Genomic DNA, 27,456 nt, shown 5'->3' with positions numbered 1-27,456 from the left:
TTGGAAACAATGAAGTAGAACTAACATCATGTGACTGTTCAAATGACATCTTGAGTAGATTGTCAAACTAAGTAGAGAATGTAATTTTACCAAGACATTTGACAACCAAGTGTAATTTAGACAACTGCAGGCAGCCAAAGCCTGCAGTAATGGGCTAATTTGTGATACGAATCATTAGTTAAATGTTAGCTGCATATTCTGCTTTGAAGAAATTTGCTTTGTACATTACTGGAGCTAGTGATTGGACTATTCACTCTGTTTCATGTTTGAACATGGTTTATTTTTGAAAGAGGGTTTTCTTTAATACAAACTATACACATTATTTAGTTGAATTAATTAAGTTTGCCTTGTGCTGGTGATGAATAAAGTATCCCACAGTATACCCAAAATATATTTTTGGCTTTTCTTATTAATTTATAGGAGGTGGACATCACTGGCTGGGCCAGCATTAAAGCCCATCCTAAGTTGTCTTACAGAAGATGCTGGCTTGCCTTCTTGAATCACTGCTGTCCATTTGCTACAAGGAGATCTTCAATAACATTAGGGAGAGAATTTCAAAATTTTGCCCTTCAACAGTTAAAAAATAATGATACATTTCCAAGTCAGGATGCTGAGCAACTTGGAGGAAAGCTTATAACTGGTGATGTTTGCATGTATCTGCTGCCCTGTCCTTCTCGATGAGAGTGATCATGGGTTTGGAAGATGCTGTCTCAGGAACCTTAGTAAATTTCTACATTGTACCTTATGGGTGACACACACTGCTGCTACTAAGCCTAATTGTGCTGCGAGTGGACACTTATGGATGCTTTGCTCAGGCTAATATCGAACTTCTTTGCTGTTGGAGTTGCATTCATCCAGACAAGTGAATAAGTTATGACTCCTGACTTGTGCCTTATAGATATGGACAGGCCTTGCAAAAGTGAGTTATTCAATGAAAGGTCCTTTGCTCTGACCTGCAATTATCCCATTTTCTGGTGTAGAGTGGTGCTGGAAATGCACAGCAGTTCAGGCAGCATCCAAGGAGCAGGAAAATCGACGTTTCGGGCAAAAGCCCTTCATCAGGAATACAGGCAGAGTGCCTGAAGGGTGGAGAGACAAATGAGAGGAGGGTGGCGGTGGGGAGAAACTAGCATAGAGTACAATAGGTGAGTGGGGGTGGGGATGAAGGTGATAGGTCAGGGAGGAAGGTGGGGCAAGGTAGCAAAGAGTACACTGGGTGGATGGGGGTGGGATGAAGGTGATAGGTCAGAGAGGAGGGTGGAGTGGATAGGTGGAAAAGAAGATAGGCCAGTAGGACAGGTCATGGCGACGGTGCTGAGCTGGAAGCTTGGAACTGGGGTGAGGTGGGGGAAGGGGAAATGAGGAAACTGTTGAAGTCCACATTGATGCCCTGGGGTTGAAGTGTTCCGAGGAGGAAGATGAGGCATTCTTCCTCCAGGCGTCGGGTGGTGAGGGAGCGGCGGTGAAGGAGGCCCAGGACCTCCATGTCCTTGGCTGAGTGGGAGGGGGAGTTGAAATGTTGGGCCACAGGGCAGTGTGGTTGATTGGTGCGGGTGTCCCAGAGATGTTCCCTAAAGCGCTCTGCTAGGAGGCGTCCAGTCTCCCCAATGTAGAGGAGACCGCATCGGGAGCAATGGATACAATAAATGATTTTGGTGGATATGCAGGTAAAACTTTGATGGATGTGGAAGGCTCCTTTAGGGTCTTGGATGGAGGTGAGGGAGGAGACGTGGGCGCAGGTTTTGCAATTCCTGCGGTGGCAGGGGAAGGTGCCAGGATGGGAGGGTGGGTTGTTGGGGCGGGTGGACCTGACCAAGTAGTCATGGAGGGAACAGTCTTTGCGGAAGGTAGAAAGGGATGGAGAGGGAAATATATCCCCGGTGGTGGGGTCCGTTTGGAGGTGGCGAAAATGTCGGCGGATGATTTGGTTTATGTGAAGGTTAATAGGGTGGAAGGTGAGCACCAGGGGCGTTCTGTCCTTGTTATGGTTGGATTTGTGGGGTCTGAGGGCGGAGGTGCGGGATGTGGACGAGATGCATTGGAGGGTATCTTTAAACATGTGGGAAGGGAAATTGCAGTCTCTAAAGAAGGAGGCCATCTGGTGTGTTCTGTGGTGGAACTGGTCCTTCTGGGAGCAGATACGGTGGAGGCGGAGGAATTGGGAATACGGGATGGCATTTTTGCAGGAGGTGGGGTGGGAAGAGGTGTAATCCAGGTAGCTGTGGGAGTCGGTAGGTTTGTAAAATTCCTCCGCCTCTGCCGTATCTGGTGGGGGGCAGGTAGAAGAGGTAAGGATTAAGAGATAGGTAACTGGGGATAGAGCCCAAAGAGAGAGAAAAACAGTTGGACAAAGGAGTGGATAACAATCTGACTAGGAGGGTGAATAGCTGTTAATGGGGACTGTGAGTAACTAAAAGTAGGTTGTGTGTAATAGCAGACTATGTGATCACAAGGCTTGGTGTGTGGGGATGGGGGCTAGGACATTGGAGAGTTCAAGCCCTAAAGTTATTGAACTCTATATTGAGTCCAAAAGGCTGCAGGGTTCCAAGGCGGAATATGAGGTGCTGTTCTTTTCGCCTGTGCTGAGCTTCACTTGAACACTGCAGCAAGTCTGAGACAGAGATATTGACCAGGGAACAGGGTGGTGTGTTGAAGTGGCGGGCAACTGGAAGCTCAGGGTCATTTTGCAGGTAGAACACAAATATTCTCTGAAGCAGTCACCCAGTCTACGGTTCATTTCCCCAATGTAGAGGAGACTACATTGTGAAAAGCGAATGCAGGAGACTAGATTGTGTGAAATGCAGGCAAAGTACTGCTTCATCTGGAAGGTTTGGATCCTTGGATACTGAGGAAGAACAAGGTTAAATGGACTGGTGTTACACTACAGCAATTTCAGGGGAAGGTGCCATGGGGCTGTGGAGTGGATGTTGGAAGTGAAGGAAGAGGGAACGGTCCCTGCAGAAGGCAGATGAGGAAGCAGGGTGCAACATCTCTGATTCTATTTCTGGAGATAAACTGGCGATTAATATCTGTTATAAACCCACCAACTCCCACAACTACCTGGACTACACATCCTCTCACCCAGCTTCCTGTAAAGATTCTATTCCATTCTCCCAGTTCCTCGTTCGCTGTCACATTTGTTCTGATGATGCCAACTTTGATAAGGCATCCTCTGAAATGTCCACCTTCTTCCTCAAGTGAGGATTCCCCAGCACCATCATTGACAGGGTCCTCAGCTGGGTCTGACCCATCTCCCACACTTCCGCCCTCACTCCCCTCTTCGCTTCCTCAACAGCAATAGGGTTCCCCTTGTCCTTACCTACCATCCCACCAGCATCCACATTCAGACGATCATCAGCCGCCATTTCTGCTAGTTCCAGGGAGATGCCACCATCAGATACATATTCCCCTCCCCTCCCTTGTCTGCCTTCTGCAGAGGCCATTCCTTGGGGGTCACCTTGGTCCACTCTTCCTTCACTCCCAAAACATGCCCCACGATCCCAAAACACCTTACCCTTAGAAGGTTTAACACATACCTATTTCCCTCCTTCTTTCTCAGTAACCAAGAGCCCAAACACCCTTCCAGGTGAAGCAGCACTTTACCTGCACTTCACACAATCTCGTCTACTGCATTCACTGCTCACAATGTGGTCTCCTCTACATTGGGGAAACAAAGCATAGACTGAGTGACCACTTTGCAGAACACCTACATTCTGCCCATAATAAAAACCTTGAGCTTCCAGTTGCTGGCCACTTCAACACACCACCCTGTTCCCTGGCCAATGGAGTATAGTGTCTCCATTAACAGCTATTCACCATCCTAGTAAGAGTGTTATCCACTCCTTTGTCTGTCCAACTGCTCTTCTCTCTCTTTGGGCTCTATCCATAGTCATCTCTTGTTTACTCCTTACCCCCTCCTACCAATTTATCTTCTGCATAAAAAAAAACAGCATTTTCCTAGCTACCATCAGTTCTGAGAAAGGGTCACTGGGCCCAAAGCATTAACTTTGATTTTTCGCCACAGATGCTGCCAGACCTGCTGAGCTTTTCCAGCAATTTCTGTTTTTGGTTCTTGACTTACAGCATCCACAGTTCTATCGATTTTTATTTGGATATTGTCCAGATCTTATTGCACTTGGACGTGGACTGCTTCAGTATCTGAGGGATCAGTATCTGAGGAATCAAGATGTTATTGAACATTGTGCAATCCTTGATGAAAATATCCACTTCTGACCTTGTGATGGATGATCACTGATGAAGCAGCTGAAAATATTTGGGCCTTGGATACTACCCTGACGATGATGATGCCCTCAAGCTGAGATGACTGGCCTCCAACAACTACAAGCAGGTTCTTTTGTGCCAGAGAGTTATCTTCCTCATCTCATTGCCTCTAGTTTTGCAAGGGCTCCTTGATGCTACATTCAGTCAAATGCAGCCTTGACATTAAGGACAGTCACTATTACCTCTGGAATTTAGCTCTTTTGTTAATGTTTGAACCAAGGCTGTAATGAGGTCAGCAGCTGAGTTGCCCTGGCAGAACCCAAACTAAGCATCAATGAGCAAATTATTGCTACACTCGTGCTGCTTGATAGGCATCTTTCATCATTTAACTGATTAACATTTATCCTTGATTTTAAATTAATTGTTTTTAATTTTTCTGGACAGCGTGCCTGAAATTGTGACCCAACAAATGAAGGGCTTATGCACTAGTTTACTTTTACTGATACTGCAGAAGCTATCACTATTTTTCATTTTCTTTGGTTTGAAACTGTGAGTTGAGGTTTAGAGTTGAAATTTTGATAGCAATTTGTTTTAAAGGGGAAGAGAACAAAGACACATATTTCCTGTAAGTAATTGGTCTGGAAGATAATGCAACTTACTACTGTTCTGAAGACACTAAAGATGAATTGGTACTGAGTTATTGCCATGTCAGTTCGCATCTGGTTAGATGTTGCATTAGTCAATCACGGAAGGACTGATATAGCGAGTCACAAAGAATGTTAATTGAAAAAAAAAGAAAAAAGACACAATGTGTTTTTTGAAGGCTTCTGGAAATTGCTCATGTGTTTTAATCTCTCCCTCTAGTTTTCTATCCAGTTATTTCTAAAAGGCATTTGACAAGATAAAGATGCAAGGCATTATGGGTAATGTATTAACATGGTTAGAGGATTGATTAACTAACAGGAGGCAAAGAGTGGGGATAAATTAGTGTTTTTCTGGTTGGCAATCAGTGACTAGTGGTGTGCCTCAGGGATCATTGTTGGGACTGCAGTTATTCAGTTTACATCGATGATTTGGAGTTGGGGATCATGTGTAGTGTGTCAAAGTTTGCAGATGACACTAAGATGAGTGAAAGAGCAAAGTGTGCAGAGGATTTTGAAACTTTGCAAAGCAACATAGATACATTGAGTGAGTGGGCAAAGGTCTGGCAGATGGAGTACAATATTAATAAATGTGAAGTAAAAAGGACTATTATTTGAATGGTGGAAAATTGAAGCACACTGCTGTGCAGGGGGACCTGGGTGTCTTTCTGCATGAATCACAGAAGGTTGGTCTGCAGGTGCAACAAGTAATTAAGAAGGCAAATGGAACTTTGTCCCTCGTTATTAAAGGGATTGAGTTTAAAAGCAGGGAGGTTTATGTTGCAGTTCTACAGGGTGCTAGTGAGGCCACACCTGGAGTACTGTGTGCAATGTTGGCCTCCTTACTTGAGAAAGGATATGCAGAGGAGTTTCACTAGATTGATTCCAGAGTTGAGGGAGTTGGCTTATGAGGAGAGACTGAGTAGACTGGGAATACATTCTTTGGAATTAAGAAGAATAAGGGGGGATCCTATGGAAACATGCAAAATTATGTAGTGAATAGATCAGATAGAAGTAGAGAGGATGTTTACACTGGCAGGTGAAACTAGGACAAGAGGGCATAACCTCAGGATTAGGGGAAACAGGTTGAGAAAGAACTTCTTCACCCAGAGGGTTCTGAATCTGTGGAATACCCTGTCCAGTGAAGTAGTTGAGCTTCTTCACTGAATGCTTTAAAAAGTAAGATAAAACAGTAAAGCAATTAAGAATTATGGTGAGAGGGCGGGCAAGTGGAGCTGAGGCCACAAAAAGATCAGCCATGATCTTATTGAATGGCAGAGTGTGCTCGAAGGGCCAGACGGCCTACTCCTGCTTTTGTTTTGTATGTTCTAATGTATTGAATTGCTGAATGTTCTTGGAAAAAGAATTACAGTCTGGAAGAAATAAGTAAGAATTTCTAGGAGTCTACTGAAACAGTTTGCATTAGGCAATGACTTCAGAATTCAAGCAAGATATACAGTTCTACTTGCCTATGAACAACCCATTGTCGAAAGTCTTCATGAAAGTCTGGTCTCTATCATTCGAAACTGTCTATTGAACTGGCAAACTACACTTCTTTTCTTTCTCAAATAGCTTATGAATTATGTGTCTGTCTCTCTATCTATGCATGGGGGTTATGATAAAAAAAATCAGGCTTTAGATCATAGATATTAAATCGATTGCCAAGATGTGTTCTTTAAAATCACATTACTAACAACAAATTGTTCATTTTTATTTAAGTTATAAATTTGGTGTCCAAGATTTGTTATTTGTGAAGTCTGGTTAAGAACAATTGGACATTTTGAAAGGTTATTGAATGTTTTAATTTCACTGTGCTGCAATTCCAATGATAGTGTGGCTGATTTGGTTTGGCTGGCTATCCCTGTGTTATTATAATGCTTATATACAAAAAACAAAGTCCTTCCAGTTGCTGTCAGTTGTGAAAATATAGTCTGCAGTGTTTATCTGAAGGTCAAACACTAGTTACAAAATTTCTACGAAGAAAATCCAGAAATGAGACTTTTACTCGCTGATTGGAATACATCTGAAATAGTGCTGCAATAAACATCGACACTTGTGTAAACCTAACTGACAGTTTTAACTTTACTATCAAAATATTAGCCAGATTGAAATAATAACTCATTAGTGACAAAATGCAGTTAAATGGCTCTATACCAAATTAATTTAATGATTTGTAATGTAACCATTAACACCAAGTATGTTCATTTCTTCTGCTGGTGAGTACATTTCCTGATACATTCATCCTGATAATGTGTTTATTATATATTTTGTGGATTTAGTCATTATAAGCAGAAAAAGTGCCTGATGTTTATTAAGCTATGCTGTACTGTTAATTATTAGTAACATTATCACCTAACGGAGTGAATAAAAAGAACATCCAAAATATTGTTGTTCTTCATTTGCAACCAAGATAAATGCTAGTTTGTATTTTTACTGGAAGTTCAAGCACTAGCACTAGGGAGCTAAAATTGATCTTGCTGTAACAAAGGAGAATTCTCTTTCTTAAAAGAACTACTTCTCATGTTTATTAACCTAACTAAATATTCTGTTGGTTAGTAACAACCATCTTTGCCAAATCCTTATTAAAATAGACAATTTCTGATTCGTCACTGTGTAAGAGTAAGTTATATTTAAATTTTATCATGTATAGTGTTATGACCAGCTGATCTTAACTATCTTTGATGCAGATTCCTGAATGGGGTTATCACTTTCCAAGTATTTGATCACCAATTCTGCAGTATGCAGGTTCTATGTGGGATTTTTGTGCGGCAATGATTTTAAGGAGTTTGAAGTGATCCAAAGATGTGCTGCATGAATCAGTTTAGTAATTATACTTGTGTCCCATTCTTGATCAAAGATTTGAGTGGGAATGATTACAGCGATATAGGGAATAAAGTATACTGACCACACTGCATAAAATATGGAAAAGACAGTGGTCTAAGAGCAATCTGAGACCTTATGTACAATGTGAGAGGGAAATCTGCACTGGGAAGTACCTCCTGTACTTTGTTCTCACTTTGGTGAAGGAGAAGAAGCTGATTGGCAAAACTGATAAGTTTTTCTACTATTCTAGACTTGATGAATAGTTCTTAAAATTACAGGATGGCAGGTCAGCCTAGTTAAGTGGAGTATGCACGATGAGCAATGTGTAGTCATGGGCACACTATATATCCTGGATGATTACACCTGCAGGAATAGTCACCGGCTGCAGTAATGTAACCTCTGGATTTCAAAACTTGAGTGACAGCTTGAGTCAATGTTGTACATCTGTGATATAGAGGGCTGCATGGATAATAAGTTTAATGAAGTAGTTACGCTGGAGACCAGAAGTGGACAAACAGCAAGGGAATGCAGTCGAAGAGAACAAGGCAGGCAGTCAGGAGTCCCCTGTGCCAATTGTGCTTGCTAATCATTATTCCAATTTGGATATTGGAGAGGGAGATGGTTCCACAGGAGAGTGCAACAAAGACCAAGTTGGTGGCTATAACAGGTGGTTCAGTTGTACAGTGTGGAGGAAAGTAGAAGAATGGAAGAACAATAAAAGTAAAATATTCCATAGTCATAAGATCAGACAAATGTTTCGGTCACCATCAATGTGACAGCATGTTGCCTCACTGGTGCCAGGGTAAAGGATGTTATTGGAGCAGCTACAGGACACTTTGGGGAAGAATGATCAATTCGAGGTTGAGATCTAAGTTGGTACAAATGACTTGGGAAGGATGAGATCCTGAAAGCAGCTTTCGGGGAGCTAGGTAGGAGATTGAAAGGCCAAACCTTCAAGCAGTAGTGTCAGGATGATTCCCAGTCCCAAGTACTGTGAGCATGGAAATCGGATAATTGAACATGTGGCTGAAAATATGGTTTGGCACAAGGCATCAACATCTCAGGGTACACTCGTGGGCAGTAATTGTATACAGCTCCCCCCATTCACAGGCATTATTATCTTTGAAAAGGTGACGAAGGAGGTTGATGAGGGGAAAGCGGTAGATGTGGTATATATGGATTTTAGTAAGGCGTTTGATAAGGTTCCCCATGGTAGGCTACTGCAGAAAATACGGAGATATGGCATTGAGGGTGAGTTGGAGGTTTGGATTAGGAATTGGCTGGATGGAAGAAGACAGAGGGTAGTAGTTGATGGCAAAGTTTCTTCATGGAGTGCCGTCACTAGCGGTGTTCCGCAAGGATCTGTTTTGGGACCATTGCTGTTTGTCATTTTTATAAATGACCTGGAAGAGGGGTTAGAAGGTTGGGTGAGCAAGTTTGCGGATGACACGAAAGTCGGAGGAGTTGTTGACAGTGAGGAAGCATGTGGCAGGTTACAGCAGGATATAGAGAAGCTGCAGAGCTGGGCAGAAAGGTGGCAGATGGAATTCAATGTAGCTAAGTGCGAGGTGATTCACTTTGGGAAGAATAACAAAAAGATGGGGTACTGGGCTAATGGTCGGATACTTGGTAGTGTGGATGAGCAGAGGGATCTTGGTGTCCATGTACACAGATCTCTGAAAGTTGCCACCCAGGTAAATAGTGCGGTGAGGAAGGCATATGGCGTACTGGCTTTTATTGGTAGAGGAATTGAGTTCCGGAGTCCTGAGGTCATGATGCAGTTGTATAAGACTCTGGTACGGCCGCATCTGGAATATTGTGTGCAGTTTTGGTCGCCATACTATAGGAAGGATGTGGAGGCATTGGAACGGGTGCAGAGGAGGTTTACCAGGATGTTGCCTGGTATGGAAGGAAAATCGTATGAGGAAAGACTGAGGCACTTGGGGCTGTTTTCACTAGAGAAAAGAAGGTTTAGGGGTGACTTGATTGAGGTGTACAAGATGATTAGGGGGTTAGATAGGGTCGACAGTATGAACCTTTTCCCGCGTATTGAGTCGGGTATTACAAGGGGGCATAGCTTTAAATTAAGGGGGGGTAGATATAGGACTGATGTTAGGGGTAGGTTCTTCACTCAGCGAGTCGTTAGTTCATGGAATGCCCTGCCAGTAACAGTGGTGGACTCTCCCTCTTTATGGGCATTTAAGAGGGCATTGGATAGGTATATGGAGGATAGTGGGTTAGTGTAGTTTAGGTGGGCTTGGATCGGCGCAACATCGAGGGCCCAAGGGCCTGTACTGCGCTGTATTCTTCTATGTTCTATGTTCTATGTTCTATCTACCATGTACCAACCTCAACACATCATCATGGCACATCTCATCCACTTTCAGTGCAATTCTGCACTTCAAAGCTGCACTCTGGAGTGCATTAGCATCCATCATTGGAATGTTGTTGCCAGGATACTTCCTGTGAGGGTAGATCCAGAAAAGCTACAGGCAAACAGAATAGGTGAGAGAATGACATAGCATGGTGTCAAACAGCAACATGTCTTCTCCCACAACGGATGACTCCTGACAACTAATGACCTCAAGGCAGTTCCCATTCTCTTAATGCTCACTCACTTTGCACTTATTATGATACTCACAGCATCCTTGCTTTGCTTTGCCCTTTGTAATTATTCACGCATAGGTTGAGGGCATTGCTGTCTGGGCCAGTGTTTGATGTCCATCCTAAATTGCCTAAAGGGCAGTAAAGAGTATACTACATTGCTGCAGTCTGAAGTGACATGTAGACCAGACCAGGAAAGGATGTCAGATTTCCCTATCTAAAGGGAATTACTGAACCAGAGAAGTTTTAGACAATTGTCAGTAGTTACATGATTGCCATTGGGTTGGCTCTTTATTCCAGATTTTGTTGAATTCAAATTTCACCAGCTGCTGTGATGGATGGGATTTGAACCCATTTTCCCAGAACTTTGGCCTGGGATCTAGATTACCAGTCCAGTGACATGACCACTGCATTCCTGGCTCTCTCAAAGTTTTGCACTTGTCATCCTTATCTTAGTTTAAATGGGGATAATATTTCTGTCTTGACCTAACTTTTAATGCAGGCACAAAGCCAGGCAGCTTGTCATTGTTGTCAGGTGTCATCAGTGAAGGGAGTGGACATTTTGCTATCTGGCACAATATGACGTCAATCCCTAAGCTACATCATGTGTTAGCAGCTTATGTGACAAAGACACTGCATGCTCTGTACTGCCCATGTCTCAAAGACAAAAAGTAGTGCATCTCAGTCAAATCAAGGGAGGTATATGGTTACAAATGTGAAAATCTATTCACTTTGAAGTGTCGCCTGTGCCATTCATGTCCCCTTACAAAGTCATATTCTTTCCAGACATGCCGTGTCCTGCTCGAGGTATGTACAGCCCATCAGCTTAAACTCCCAGAGGGCTAAGGAGGGGCTGGCAGGGGAGAGATGGGAGGCATGCCCCCATCCACCCCACCCCCTGTCTGGAGTGTCCTCAGGAAGAGCCTGTATATGTTTCCTCTGCTAGCTGAGACTGTATTGGTTTTATTATGTCTCCGTGTGAGATTGGGGCACCTAGAGTGAAGTTAGGTCCCTTGTCTCCTGGTCACCTTACTGCTGGTGTGGAACACCAGTGACTAAAGTGATGGAGTGCATCTCTGTGTGCAAAGCCAACAGCCTCTGAGACTACTGAACCTGACTGTCCACTGGCAGCCACAAACCCATCTGTGGAGTCAGCCAGGCGATTGCATGCCTGAGGCAGTACTGTTCCCAACAGTGTTCCTGCATTGCTGTCACATTTGCGTCAAGTTGCCCAGCACCATTGACATACCTATCCTCTGCCCTCTACCCACATGCGCATCTCAGTGAAGGTGGACAGCACAGGGTCCTCTCCTGCCTGGACCTGAACTGGTGCCTGGTCTCCGGCAGAACCCTGACTGTCAGTGACCTGGGGCTGTCTCTCCCTCAGCCGGCTGTGGAGACGTGGCAATTGTGTGCTCACTGTAGGTGCTCCTGACACTAATCTCGCTAAAATACCCAGCAAGTTGCCAGGATCTGAGTTGGTGGAGTGTACAGGAGTGAGCCTTTCTTGTTCATTCCCTTGCACCCTTCCTCAGAAATGGAGAGGGTGATGTCTTGGCTTCTTAGCTGTGGAGACCATGTTAATGCTGCTCATACCTGATGCAGACAAAGGGAAGAATGCATTTCAAATGCAGAATCAAATTTCTGGCATATTTTGGATACATTCACAGTTGTGGAAGTGGGAGAGTATCACAGCAATTGATAATGCTTCTCAACTGGTTTCCAGAATATGGATGCTTTTGTGTCTCCATAGCACCACAGTCCGTGTCCTCCCTGTCAGGAGACAAAATACCCTCTTCGCAGCGGGTGAGGAGCAGGATATGTGGCACCCATTACTCCACTTAGCTCTTTGAATGTTATTATGGGCTATTTTCTCCAAAGAAGGCGATGGCCCAGTAGTATTATCACTAGACTGTTGATCCAGAGACCCAGGCAATATTCTGGGGAATTGGGCTTGAATCCTGCCATGGCAGATGGTGGAATTTGCATTCAATGAAAATCTGGAATGAAGAGTCTAATGATGACTGTGAATCCATTGCTAGCTTGTTGCAAAAACCCATCTGGTACACTAATGTCCTTCAGGGAAGGAAACTGCTGTCCTTATCTGGTCTGGCCTATATGTGACTCCAGATCCACAGAAATGTGGTTGACTCTTAACTGCCCTCTGGATTAGTAAATACTGCCTAGCCAGTGACACTCTCATCCCACAAATGAATAAGGGAAAAAAATATAAGCGAAAGGGAGGAATTGAATGTGTTAGAAGCAGGTGGCACAGCTGTTACTGCTGGTGTGGTGAGGGAAAGGTGATATGGTATTCCACATGAGTAAATAGAAAATGTGGAGGCCATGTAGAGTTAATAGTATGGGTGGTGGGGGAGGGATGATGTTGTAGGTAATAGTGAGAATGGTAGGCCATGAACCTTGGTGGGAGGTGGGTGCAGTCGCAGAAAAAGCATGAAAATAAGGTGGCAGAGAGAAGAGGATGACATTTAATCTCATGGAGTGGTGAGGATTACCGTGCATTTCTCCAGATGGTTGAGACTGTACTGACCCTGTTGGCAAACGTGAACCAATCTGACAGGATGTAGCATCGAGAAGCTCCGTTGCTGGTCCTGGGAGAGGATGCTGGCCTGCTTCTGCACAACCCTGTCGACAGGATATGTAGAAACCTACCCACAAAGCAAATCAGCCATCTCCAGGACAATTGAAATTAACCACCAAAATACATAGGAGCAGACATTAGGCTATTCAGGTAGGCAAAAGTGAGGACTGCAGATGCTGGAAACTAGAGTTTAGATCAGAGTGGTGCTGGAAAAGCACAACAGGTCAGGCAGCATCCGAGGAGCATGAAAATTGACATTTCGGGCAAAAGTCCTTCATTGTTTTCCTGATAAAGGGCTTTTGTCCGAAACATCGATTTTCCTGCTCCTCAGATGCTGCCTGACCTGCTGTGCTTTTCCAGCACCACTCTGATCTAAACATTAGGCTATTCAGCCATCGAGTCTGCTGTGCCATTCAATCATGGCGGACAGGTTTCTCAATCACTTTCTCCCCATAACCCTTGATCCCTTTGACAATCAAGAACCTATCTATCTCAGTCTTCAATCCACTCAATAAGCTGGCCTCCACAGCCTTCTGTGGTAATGAATTCTGTAGATTCACCACTCTCTGTCTGAAGAGGTTTATCCTTATCTCCGTTCTTAAAGGTCTTCCCTTTACTCTCAGAAGTAGTTCCAGGAGTGGTGAGTGCTTCCACCTGAGGCAAGTGGAAGAATAGGTCAACTGGAAAGCCAAAGGGCCCAGTCCATGGTGAATGAGGCATGATTTGGATGACTTCATGAAAAAACCTATGTGGACCCTGTGGGGAAAAAAGATATCCATAAAAGTTGCCGAAAATGACACTGAGCCAATTTCTGTTAAGATTCAGCCTAAGTAAACTATTTTCTCTCATAGAGAAATATAGCACAGTAAGGTATAATCTTAAAATTAGAACTAGAAGTGCAATTAGGACATACTTTACTCTCATTTAAACTGTCGACATTGCAAGATGGTAAACAAAAGTATTGATCTTTATCTGCCTTAATAAACAAAAGCTGCATAAATGGTGCATAATGAATGTTGCTATTGTTAACTATATATAAAAAAAACCCATTAACGTTATACATAAATAAGTGAAGAGTTTACATTTCATTCCATATATTTGTCACTAGTCTGGAATATATTTATGTAACACCGTAAATTATCTAACACTTCCATTACTTGCATGCAAACAAGCAAATATAACAATATAGTATACACAGTCTTATGGAGCTTTCTCCAGAGTAATGGATTATTTATGGTTCTTTTCAATAGTTCTGAAATTGGATATTCTGCAATTTTCAATCCCATTTTAAAAATAAGCACAAAATTGTGGGAAAATTGGATCACAGAAAATGGTAAACAGCAGATGGATCTAATACAGTACAAAAATGATAATGAGCTGCAAGAGTAACCCAAGAGAGCTGTATTTTTGAATGGGTATGCATTCTGAAGGCAAGAAACCTGAACTATAAGGAGGGTATAAAAGCAAATGTCACAAAAACATAAATTTGAGACTTACAAATTCATTCAAATGGAAGTTATATTTTACAGTTTATCCAAATGAAGTAATTGTTATAGCATGCACTGTGTGACGTTGCTTGAGATTATACTGCCACTAGAGGAGGAAACAGGCAAAACTGAGATCTGGAAGTGAGGACAGAGTGCACCTTGCCAGTGACAAACTTTGGAAAGAAGTTTGCAAACAATCTCTCCAAAGCGAGTGACTTGAAAATTCCTGGACTTGGAAGCACTGCATCTGCTAATATTTGCTGATACCGGAGGTAGCTTACTCCACCTAAAATCCCAGAATAAGTTTATTTAAATTTTGTTGACAAAAGATGAAAGAATGAAAGGAAACAGTTGTGCTGTGTTTGTCCATGGGACCTCCAGACAAGGTAAGTCTTTGGAGTAATGATACTGTTTAGCGACTAGCCTTGTTCAGGAAAGATAAACATATATTCAGATGAATAATAGACGAGAAGATTAATTCATAAAAAATCAAATGTTATTCACTGCTACAATAGCCAAGCATTAACCTTTGGGATATTATTTGATACTAGGATGTTAGGGTGGCACAGTGGCTCAGTGGTTAGCACAGCCTCACAGCACCAGGGACCCAGGTTCATTTCCAGCCTCGGGCGATTGTCTGTGTGGAGTTTGCACGTTCTGTGTGGGTTTCTTCCGGATGCTCCGGTTTCCTCCCACAGTCCAAAGATGTGTAGGTCAGGAGAATTGGCCATGCTAAATTGCCCATAGTGTTAGGTGCATTAGTCAGAGGGAAATGGGTCTGGGTGGGTTACTCTTCGGAGGGTTGGTGTGGACTTGTTAGGCCGAAGGGCCTGTTTCTGACACTGTAGGGAATCTAATCTCAAAAGAATCTAATCTCTATATCCTAGAAGTTAAAAAATTGGCAGCTTTAGTGTCAAGTGCCTCAGATTCTGTGATGCTTACTGAAATATTGAAGTCTGTCTTATTGCCCATCTTAAGATGTCCTGAAAAATAGTAGTGGGTCTGACACAACTGATTAGCTTACTTGACCACAACAAAGAGCAATTAAGCACAAACAATGTTAGCATGTGACCGGAGTCACTTTTAGACAGGTTGGGTGGGAACAACAGGTTTCCTCTCCTAAAAACCAGGAGTGAACCAGTAGGACATTTACAACTATCTGACAGCTTTGTAGTCAGTTTCAGATTAGAAAGGAAAATCAGCCTTCTTTTAAAAAAGTGGATTCATATTCTTGAATATTCTTAGATATCCAAATATCTTAACTCAAATTCTCTAGATTACTAATCCACTAAAATAATAAATCCAGCAACTAAGACCTTGGCAACTAATGCTTGTTATTATTACGATTCATTCTATGGCACCTGACTGGTTGTGACTACAAGATATATGGACAAAATAGGCAATTAATGTGGAGTATTCCTTCTCTATCTGTAAAGGATGCAATGGCAATAATTGGCATCAACTCTGACTTCAGAGTAAGTGGTGCAGATTTTACAATCCTGCATTACTCATGAGAGTGGCAATCTTATCATTGTTACCATTTCTGTCTTTGCTTCAATCACTTTATCATCTACCTCATGATGTTCCTCGTTAGAAATCCACAGAAAGTAACTGCTTCAAACAGAATGCTACTCATTAAAGTAAACAGTTTTGCCTTTTTCTTGAAAGGCTGCAAACTAAAGCATGTTAGAGTAGATTAGTGCTTTGTATGTAATTTGTACTCCTTGGCAACATAGAAGATCTCTGACCCACTCCCTCATTTACCTTTTTACTTCAGTAGCCCAGAGCTACAGAAGTCACAAGCTGCAGAATGTGTAAATACTGAAGTTAAAAGGAACCGTGAAATGGATCAATTGCTGGCTTGAAAGCTAAAGATTATTGTCATCAGAGTGCTAGCCAGAGCAAAGACACGAACCTATGATCTTGTGAAGGCACATGAACCAAGTGCTATTTCTGCTTGGGGGTCATTCAGTGTACAACCACACACAATTTTGAAGCAGCAGACAATTAACTCACTCAAAGGGATGTCTACAAGATGGCTCAAGGTGGGAAGTGAGGCAGCAAAGTCAGCATAAGCTGACACTGTAACAGATATATTTAAAGGACTGTTAGATGTGTTCAATGTTACCAGCTGTAAGGAATCCTTTCTTGGACTGCTGCCTATAGTGAAACAAAGATCTCACCAGAGATCTTCATCAGGATTCGGATGAGGAAAACCTGATATGACCTTACAGTTCAGACCCTCCTTCTGACTGCAAAGGGAAAGGCAGGAGGACCTCTTCCTAAGGGATGGCAAAGGCAGACCAGTCCACCTGATGAATAAAGCCTCTTGAAGAGCTAAATGGCACCTGCTCGTATTTGCATATATTTGCATAACCATCAACAGTCCTAAAACACTCACAGCCAATGCAATGCTTTTTGCAGCGTACACACGATGGTAATATTGATTTCAGGTTAAATATTGCCCAAAACACGGAGGATAATTCCTCTTCTGCAAAATAATGTCATAGGTTCATATATCTTGACTTGAGTGACTGGACTGGGCTCAGTTTAATCTCATTCAAATGACAGCCATTCCAACAGCGTAACACTCCCTCAGGGTTGCACTGGAACTTCAGTCCTGATTTTTGTGCACTACTGTTGGAGTCGATTTTGAACCTCATCCTTATAACACAGATACATCTGAATCATGGTTCGCAAACAGGGAATGGCAACAGAGGAGCTTTTTTTAAATTAGATTACATTCCCTACAGTGTGGAAACAGGCCCAACCAGTCCACACCAACCCTCCAAAGAGTAACCCATCCAGACCCATTTCCCTCTGACTAATGCACCTAACACTATGGGCAGTTTAGCATGGCCAACTCACCTAACCTGCACATCTTTGGACTGTGGGAAGAAAACAGAGCACACCCAGCGAGAACGTGCAAACTCCACACAGGTAGTCACCCGAGGCTGGACATCGAACATGGGACTCTGGTGCTGTGAGGCTGCAGTGCTAACCACTAAGCCACCGTGCTGCTCTAATTAATTATTAAATAATATTCAATGCAATCCACCTTGTGAATAAGGCAAAGGAGCTGAGGATACAGTTAGACACTTAGGGATTTGATATTATAGCTGCTGTTGAAGATAAGTTAAAAAGAGCAGGAATGGCACCTCAAAGTTCCTTGTTAAAGGTGTATTGATATAATGCAGAGGTAGATTGAATGGAGTATTTGAAATTGGTATTGAAAGCATGGCTATAAAATTTTTAAAAGCAGAGAAAGCAAAGAGAGGGCTTGAAGAATATTGACAAGAAGAATCAAAGAAAACACAAAAATGTTTTAGACATACAGAATTCTAATAGGACTAAACAAGGTAAATGCAAAAAGAGTGAAAAGATAATTAAGGAATGTTTAAGGCCAAATAGAGGCTGCAAAGGTAACTTGCCAGAATCAGCATTGATTTACAAAAGGGAAATCATGCTTGACAAATCTACTAGAATGTTTTGAGAATGGAACTAGTAGACTTGATAAGGCGGAGCCAGTGGATGTGGTTTAATTGGACTAGCAGAATGCTTTTGATAAGGTCCCACATTTACTAACATGTAAACTTGAAGCACATGGGATTGGGAGTAGTGTGCTGCCATGAATAGATAACTGTCTGGCACAGAAGGAATAGACAAGGAATAAATGGCTCCTTTTCCGAGTGGCAGCTCATGACTGGTAGGCTCCTGTAGGGATCAGTGCTTAGAACCCAACTATTTAGAATGTATAGTCATGATTTAATAAGGAAACAAAATGTAATATTTCCATATTAGCAGATGACATAAAGCTGTGTGGGAGGAGAAGCTGTGAGGAGAATGCAAAGTTGTTTCAGTGTGATTTTCACAATTTGAGTGATCAAGCGAATGAATTGCACCTGAAGCACAACATGGATAAATGTGTGGTTATCTAATTTTGTAGAAAAATTAGGAAGGCAGATTATTATGTGAATGACGATGGATTGGGAAAGGGGAAGGTGCAAGAAAACATGATGTCCTTGTACACTAGCTGCTGAAATTAAACATTCAGGTGATGAAGAAGGCAAACAGCATGTTGGATTTCATCACAGAGGATTCACGTTCAGGATCAGGATGATTCGTTGCAATTGTACAAGGAGAAAGTGAGGTCTGCAGATGCTGGAGATCAAAGTTGAAACTTTATTGCTGGAACAGCACAGCAGGTCAGGCAGCATCCAGGGAACAGGAGATTCGACGTTTCGGGCACAGGCCCTTCTTCAGGAATTCCTGAAGAAGGGCCTGTGCCTGAAACGTCGAATCTCCTGTTCCCTGGATGCTGCCTGACCTGCTGTGCTGTTCCAGCAATAAAGTTTCAACTGCAATTGTACAAGACCTTACTGAGACTACACCTGGAGTATTGTATGCAATTTTAGTCTCCTTATCTGAGAAAGGATGTTTTGATTATGAATATTTACCAGACTGATTTCTGGGATAGGAAGAATGACATGTGAAGAGAGACTGGATTAGTTAAACTATATTCATTGGAGTTAAGAAGAATGTGGGGAGTGCTTATAGAAACCTATAGAATTCCAACAGGACTAAACAAGGTAAATGCAGAAAGAATGTTCCCAATGACCAGGGAATCACGGTGTAAGACTATGGAATAGACCATTTAGGACTAAGAGGAGGAAACATTTCTTCATCCAGAGAATGGTGAGCCTATGAAATTCTCTGCAACAGAAAGTAGTCAAGGCAAAAAGGCCAAATCATTGAATGTCTTTGGAAGGAGTTAGATATCATTCTTAGGACGAAAGGAATCAAAGGGTATGTGAAGGATGAGGGAACAGGATACTGAGTTGGATAATCAGTCATGATCATTTTGAATGGTATAGCAGCCTTGAAGAGCTGAATAGCACGTGCTCTTATTTTCTGTGTCTCTATATTTGTGTATGAAGGTCAAAGACATGAACATGATTATTAATAAATATTTTAGATGTTTTACAAAATAGTGCAAGAAATAAATCAGACTGGTGAAGTATGAACTATTTGATTTATTACTGTCACATATACCAAGGTACAGTGAAATGTGTTGCCTTACGTGCTTCACAGGTAGATTGTACTATAGGAGTGCATCAGGGTAACAGAACAGAGTGCAGGATACAATGCTACAGCTGCTGGGAAGGTTCAGAGAGAGATCAATGTTAACATTATAGAAGTCCATTCAAAAGTCTGATGACAGTGGGGAAGAAGCTGTTCTTGAATCTGGCCTTACATGTAAACAAACGTTTATAACTTCTGCCTGATGGAAGAGGGTGGAAGAAAGTGCAACTGAGGTGGGACAGGTCTTTGATTATGTTGATTGCTCTCCTGAGGTAGTATGAAGTATAGATGAAGTCAATGGTTGAGAGGTTGGTTTGTCTGGTGGACTGGGCCAAGTTCACAACTCTCTGTAATTTCTTGCAGTCTTGGGAAGAACAGTTGCTAAGCTGTGATACATCTAGATAGGATACTTTCTGTGGTGCATCTCTCAACATTTGTAACTGTCTTTATGGACGTGTTGAATTTCCTTAGCCTCCTGTGCTTTCTTGACTGTAGTGTCAACGTGGGTGGGCAGATTGTTGGTGATCATTACTCCCAGAAACTAAATGGGATGAACTTCATGATGAGGGAAAATTATTGTCAGCCATTCTCAAAAGTTTATAAATCACCAAACCTGCATTAAACATCTCTCAAGCTGTTAAGGAAAGCAAGACGATAAATAGTGAAAGCTCTGACAACCATTTCCAATTGCATCAAGATACATGCTTGGTGCTTAGGAACACAATCCTTTATCCGAAACACTCGGGGCCAGCTGGTTTTCGGAATTTGGAGTTTTTCGAATTTCGGATAAGTGACAGTTCAACTGTGAAATTTTAAAAAATCTTACCAAACAGCAGACTCACTGTAAGTAACTGGCCCTGAGACAGAATTGAGGCCTGCCATTGCTGGGCTATGCCACCCGCCCCCAAAGTCACATCTGAGTGACACACATCGAGTGGGTGTAGAGTTGGGTTAACTGTTTGCACGCTAAACTACCTTGTTAATGAGATAAAAACTTTACAAAAAAAAATCTTCAGATTTTGGAGCTTTTCAGATTTCTGGATTTCGGATAAAGGGCTGTCTACCTGTACTAATATTGAACTGATGTTTAAACAAGTACAGGAGAGGGAAACCATTTCCCAAGTAATTACAAGGTAACAGTCAAGTCTAGGCGGTGGGTAAATTGTTTGAAAAATTCTGAGATCATGTAGAATGGCCTGGATTTTGTCAGCTAATTTGAAAAAATATTTCCAAGGAGTAATGAGGAAGCTTAAAGAACCCTTGTGCAGTTCTACCATTCAGGGAGCTGGCACACATATTACCTTTTCCTTCTGGTCTGCCTGCAATCCAAATGTGCTTGGTGGCTCATTGCATGTTGATCTCACCTTTCTGCCACTTTCTAAAATTCGTGTGGAGTCTGTATCTGAGCTGTAAACGGCCATGAATGTCAGATTGAGTCTACCACACTGTAATGTAATGTAATCTAATCTAATCTAATCTAATCTAACCTCAGCATAACCAATATTTAAGGTAAATATGGTACGGGGGTAATGGTACGGGGGTGCCAGGTGAGTAGGGTACAGGGAGATAAGATGTTAAATGGGTCGGTGGCAAATAAATAAGATGTTAGGTTAATAGAGTGCTAGGAGTACAGGGACATGTTGGAGACAGTGGCAGCAGCGATTGGTAGGGGTGATATCAAGGCTGCTAGTTTGTGGCGAGGGGATAATATCAGAGTCGGTGGAGCATAGTTGGATCCTGTACATTCATGCCAGCAGTTGGGATGCTCTCAGGTCCTGATGAATCAGGCCAGTGGTAACAGGTCCTGAGGTTTAGGCTAGCAGGATTGATCTTGGGATCAGCAGGAGGTGTTAACACTAGCAGGAGTAAGCAAGAGTGACATGTCAAAGCTGGTGGGAAGGTTTTGTTTTGGGCTGGCAGTGGTGGGGGGACAGGTGTCAGGTTTCGGGTGTTTAGGCGGATGGGGTTCGGGTGTCAGGTCCTGGAGGTTGACACCAGCAGGAGGAGGGGTTGTTGGGTTCTGGGATAGGGTTGAATTATATTGACTTAGTGCGATCTCATCAGAGTGCTGGTGTTGAGGTTTGCAATTGCCTAACTTTTCCTGGTTAATTTAACAGAAGTACATGTCTTTGAATTCTCCAAGTGTTTTTTTTTTCAGTGGGTTCCAGATACAATTGCTTGTATTCAATTTCCCAGACAATTCCCATGGAGTTTGCTATGTCTGGAAATCTTCAGAGTACCTGCACACAATTCCAGTCTGTGCTGTGCTGGTCCTTTGGATTATCTGAGTCATTAAATTTAAAGATGACTAACAAATGTTGATTATAATTAAACACCTATAGAGACTGGTAAAGTTTGTTTTCTTTTCTCAAAATATCCTTCATAGTATTACATTGGTAACAGGAGGTTGTGCTCCACTTTACATATTTGGAATTCATTGCCCTCAGTGGGGAGTGGTGAGTGCCCAGGTAATATAACGTTGTTGGAGTCTTGCTTGATATTGTATCACTTGCTCATGATATTGCTGATACTGTACCTCTTGTTGCTGATGCTATCTTGCTTTTGAGTGATCTTACTGATGTAGTTGCTGATCTTCATTGCTATTCCAATTCAAGTGGAGGTTGAATATGGACTCCGTTCCTTATTGCTGGCTTACCAGTTTCAATTTCTAAGATGTATGACCTTGGACTCTTAGCACCTACAATTACACTTCTTGGGGACCAGAATTTCAGTATCGGATCCTGTACATGTATAGTTCAGCCTTTCAACATCTCGGAAAATGATTTGGCTTGCTTATTGAAATGTTGATTGCCTTCCACTTGCCCATCAGTGAGGTGACTTATTTCCTCTTCGTCACTTGATGGAAATATTTTGCTTCATAGAGTTGTCTTATTCTTTCTTACACTCAACAGCTCTGAGGAAAATTCTATGTCCACTTTGAAAGGGGTAGATTGGAATGACAGCAAAATGAGATTTGGATCTTCCTTTGGTATTGGCATTTCATTTCTTGATTACACTTTTTGTTCCTGTGTGGCTTTTATGTATCTTCCGCATATATATTTTTCTGTATCTTTTGATTAAGTTCAATTTGGTTCTAACTAGTAGAATACCACCTTCCAGTGAGATGTCATCTCTGATAGATATACTGCTATATGGTCAGTTGCACTGTCTGTATCATATCAGATTGTCTCAGAATCACTTGGTGAGAGCATCTGTAACTCATCACCTTTAGTGGTCACATCTCTACCTCGAGTTAGTTGTGTGGTGTTACATTCACTTGCTGATAGTTCTTTATATCTGATTTTTTTCTAAATTTCATGATAGGAGGTCATGTTGTGGCTGTGGTTAGGCCACTTTTGGAATATTGTGTGCAGTTCTGGTCTCTTCTCTATCAGAAGGATGTTATGAATCCTGAAAGGGTTCATAAAACATTTACAAGGATGTTTCCAGGGTTGGAGGATTGAGCTATAGGGAGAATCTGAATAGGTTGGGGCTGTTTTCCCTGGACTGTCGGAGGCTGAGAGGTGATCTCAGAGAGGTTTATAAAATTATGAGGGGCATGGATAAGGGACAACTTTTTCATGCATGCGTGGAATGAGCTACCAGAGGAAATGGTGGAGGCTGGTACAACTGCAACATTTAAAAGGCATCTGGGTGGGTATATGAATAGTAAGGGTTCAGAGTGACATGGGCCAAGTACTAGCAAATGGGACTAGATTAGGTTGGGATATCTGGTCGGCATGGACAAGTTGTACCAAAGGGTCTGTTTCCGTGCTGTACATCTCTATGACTCTGTGACTCTATTTACAAAGGTAAACTGCAACTCTTCATCACTGTTCAACCCCAATCCAGCAGGACATGCGATATGCAACTTATAGCTAACATATTTTTCTTAGTGTGTTCAGCTGATTTGGATTATTCCCAGGTATTGAGCTCAATGCCACTCTATATTGCAGCTATGATAGCACTTAGTTTTAGAGCACTTTTCCATGACCACCCATTTCCTTTCAAATGTTCCAGAGCTGCCTTCTGGCACAGTATGATTGGGCTGATGTTGCTGCGTGCTTCGGCAAAGTTTCAGCTTCAGATTAATGGTTGTGGGTTTATTTTTCTCCCATTTCCTGGCCTGAATGCATTTGAAAATGTTTTCCTCTAGGAAATATTGAATTTAGGCATTTCATGCACTAGTATGGCTTGTCTGCAATCTGATCCATCTACAAGGCATTTCCTTTTTCCTGTGAGCTCATGTGGTGCTGCATGTCTCATTTCTTGTTACAACTGTTTCACTGCATCAACAAGACTGCTTTTTGTCTTAGCTTAACTAAAGGCTGGTTGTTTTGGTAATCAGCACCATTATCTAACTACTCATGACTTCATGTGTGCTAGGAATGTAAACAGCTTGTGATATTTTGAACTTGTCCTTTCCAATAAATTATATTTGTGCTATATGGAATACAAAGCACCAAATAAGCTGAAATCTTACATTTAAATTTTATGGCTGTTTTTCTCAACTGTGTTATGAAATTGTCAATAGGGTCAACTGTTTCCTGCTTTAGGCCTTGAAGTTCACATTGATAGATTCAACAATTGGATTTTAACTAGAGATGTGTGCTTAGGTTTCCATACATTCGGTCTACGTTTTGCCATTTTACATCTGAATATTCAAGCATGCAAATTATGAGTGAGAGCAGGACATTCTGCCCTCTGACCTGCTCCACCATTCAATAAGATAATGGCTGATTGGATTATGACATCAATTTCAATTGCCTGAAAACCTCCAATAAATTTTGATTCCTTCCTTCCTTCCTTCCTTCCTTCCTCCCTCCCTCCCCTCCTTCCTCCCCTCCTTCCTTCATTCCTTCCTTCCTTCTACTCTTCCTTCCTTTCTATCTATCCATCTTTGTATCTACCTTTCCATCTTCCTTCCTTCCTTTCCTTCCTTCCCTCCATCCCTTTCTTTCTTTCTTTCTTCGTCTGCAGTAAGGTATTCTGGGATCTAACCAAAACAAAATGGTTTTTTCACTCAACTCCCAGCAAGCTAAAATATCCCAGAAACAGAGCATTTTTGGGTGAAACAAGATTTCTGCAATTGCTCAGGTTTTACAAAGCAGCATACTGTGAATGATGGAAATCTGAAATAATAACCAAAAAATCTGAAAATACCCAGCAGGTCTGATATGTTGATACAAGTTCTGTTATGTTTCAGTGATCACACTGAGAAATGGGAATGCCATCTTGTTTATTTCTGCAAAATTCCAGCACCAGAATATGCCTCAATTCAGACTGCTCCAGACCGGTTCCGACTGGTTCTAATAGACGCTGTATGAAAATGAACACTCGTATATCATTTTTGTTCCTAGTTCTAATATATATATATATATATATATATATATAATATGCAACAATATATTCAATGATATTTTAATATCCCTATCAAATTTAAGAAGTTATAATTCCCTCATCAGTCTAAATCTTCCAACTATCATTTTAAAATTAAAGGAAAGTATGAATCAACATTTTGGAAATGAACTGGTATTCTTCTTGTAGCCTTGATATTAAGTGTTGTTTTTTTCTCTAAAATAAACTATTGGTCATGGTATAGTTTAGGTGGTAAGATGCCTTTAATTGTATGGAATTAGCATTTGTTGCTCTTAGTGATGAGCTGAAGATGTTTGTCACTTTACTCCTTTTCCCAGAATCCTTGTTCTTTCAGTTTTTACTTGAAGAATTGCTATTTCTCAGAAATTTCTCTCCCCTTATCATTTTACTAGGTTCATTTTGTGCTGCTTCTGATTTGATTTATCTACATGTTTGCATTTTCATGAATTTGATTTTGAAGACTTCAGGTGTATGACTTTTATCCCATTGTCAGTGTGCTTATTGCATTGATCTTTCTAATTAATCTCATATTCAAATTCCCCTGGATAAAACTTTTTAAAACCCCTGCACAGCTGTGCTCACAGCTTCTTTGAGCAGTATCTTAATTCAGCATTATTATGAAGATGTCGGTGTACTGTACCTTGAAGAGAGTTAAAAGCTAGCAGAACTACCTGACAGCCCCAAGTGTTCTGAATAAGATACAATGTCACATGTGGTCTAGCTACTGAGTTGGCTAGGGTAGCTGGTTGCTACATATTTGAATAGGCCAATCAGTTTAACTTATATCCTGAAAAAATCATAATTTCAATCAAATTTGAATGTAGCATATTGACAAACTTAAAAGCCAATGACACAATCCGATGCTTTAGGGGTATAAGATCGGGCAAATTGAACAATTGGGAGGAGAACTGCCACACCACCAGCATGTAGAGACTGCCCGAAAAATAGCTCTTTTAAAGGTATCTTTATCAATCAGTGACCTGTTAAGCATAATCCCTAAGAAGAAGAAAGAAGACACAGGAAGATCCAAATGGAAGATTCGATAGCTGGTTGGTTTTGAAAACTTGAATTTTTGGTAAATCTTAATCTGATAAAACTAGTACTATAGAAAGGAAGGGAAAAGACAGGTTAGAGGAAGGAGTGTAAATAGTTGTTAGTTAATTATTCTCTGTTATACTTTAAGAAATAAAGTTGTTAATTTTCACTTTAAATAGTTCTTGGTCTCTTGAATTTTCACATATTACTGCACAGGATAATCTTTTCTGTGTTACCCATGTAAATTAAGCAGGAGGGTTTACCCCATGTCATAACAATCATGTAGTGACCAATGGCTTATGAGAAGCAGCATTTGTTGTCTGTTTCAGGACCTGTGACTCTGCTGTTTCAGCATTTTTGTATCTTGCCATGTCCTGTTGAGGCCAACCTCTGTTGTGCAGCCTTGCCTTTTTCTAAGGTTTGGTTCAATGCCATTTGCAATTTCATCTCTGTCTCTGACTAGTCATGATTTAACTGTGTTTACTCAGACATGTATCTGGTAGATTGTTGTGTTTGGTTTCTGCTTTCTTTCAGTTCTGCTGGCCATCATGGCCCCTTTCTTTCTGAGTCCAACATTATGGTTTATTGTCTAACTTTTATGCGCCAAGCTGCTTTCAAGAGGTAATCATGTGGGCAGGTCTTCCTCAATATTGAGCTCTGCATCTAAATGCATATTCAGTGGAGTTTGCTGAAAATCTTTGCACCTGCCAATGCTGGTGTCACTTCTTCTGCTGTTGGAATGGGAGAATTATCTCTCTTTCAGCTTGGTTAGATTTTAGGGATTCATTTAGTTTTTCTCACACATATAGGAATTTGTCCAATCTGCCAGGTCAATGGCAATTATTGACCTTAATGGTCAATAAAGGCATTTATTCCATCTCTTGGAGTTCACTTTAAATCCTTCTTCTAGTTTCATTGGTTCTTTATGTGGAGATGAATCATTGATTTTATTACTGGGTTAAAGTCATGTCATAACCTACAAAGGATCCAGCCAGTTCATTGAAACACTGCTGGTATATTTGCCTGGGATCACTTTGCATCCCTTTCGTGTATGTGTTTGTAATCTGTGCACTAAAGTCAACTCTTCATGTGATCTCCTTCACCTCAGGTTTACTGATATATTCTGCAGTCATTAACAACTATTCAGCATCAGCATGGCAGGATTGTCTGTTGCAGTGACATAAAATAGAACATAAGATCATCAGACATAGGAGCTGTAGTAGATTACTTAGCCCGTTAAGTGTTCTTCACCATTCAAGGAGATCATTGCTAGTATGTTAACCTGCAACAACTGTTGGGTGTCCCTCTGACTTTGATCGTTCCTTGCTGCTGAATTCCTCTCATACACCCCCACCCCTGCTGTAGCATCATATTATTCGCTTTCAGAACACTTAGCATTGAATAACTACTTCCCTCCAAATCTTCAGGAAAGATCTCCTGTATAATTGGCATTGGATGATGTTACTTCATCCTCAGGTCCATCATCATGAATTTCTTTCAAATCTTCTCCTTGAGTTGAATAGTGCATGGATTTCTTTTCTCTGTGTAATGTCCCATCCAAACACTTCAAGCAGTTCTATGG

At 41.6% G+C, this 27,456-nt stretch overlaps 1 protein-coding gene across 3 annotated transcripts in view; it reads left to right on the top strand.

Moving 5' to 3' along the window:
* sgcz (sarcoglycan zeta) overlaps window positions 1-27,456 on the top strand; it is a 979,662-nt gene that overhangs the window by 525,961 nt on the left and 426,245 nt on the right. The gene's annotated exons all lie outside the window — the stretch shown is intronic.

Source organism: Chiloscyllium plagiosum, unplaced genomic scaffold (genome assembly GCF_037043375.1).
Source record: "Chiloscyllium plagiosum isolate Xiang-an unplaced genomic scaffold, Cpla_swu_hap1 HiC_scaffold_1, whole genome shotgun sequence".
Taxonomy (NCBI): Eukaryota; Metazoa; Chordata; class Chondrichthyes; order Orectolobiformes; family Hemiscylliidae; genus Chiloscyllium; species Chiloscyllium plagiosum.
The sequence above is the reverse complement of the archived record's forward strand: the minus strand, read 5'-3'. Positions and strand labels throughout refer to the sequence as shown.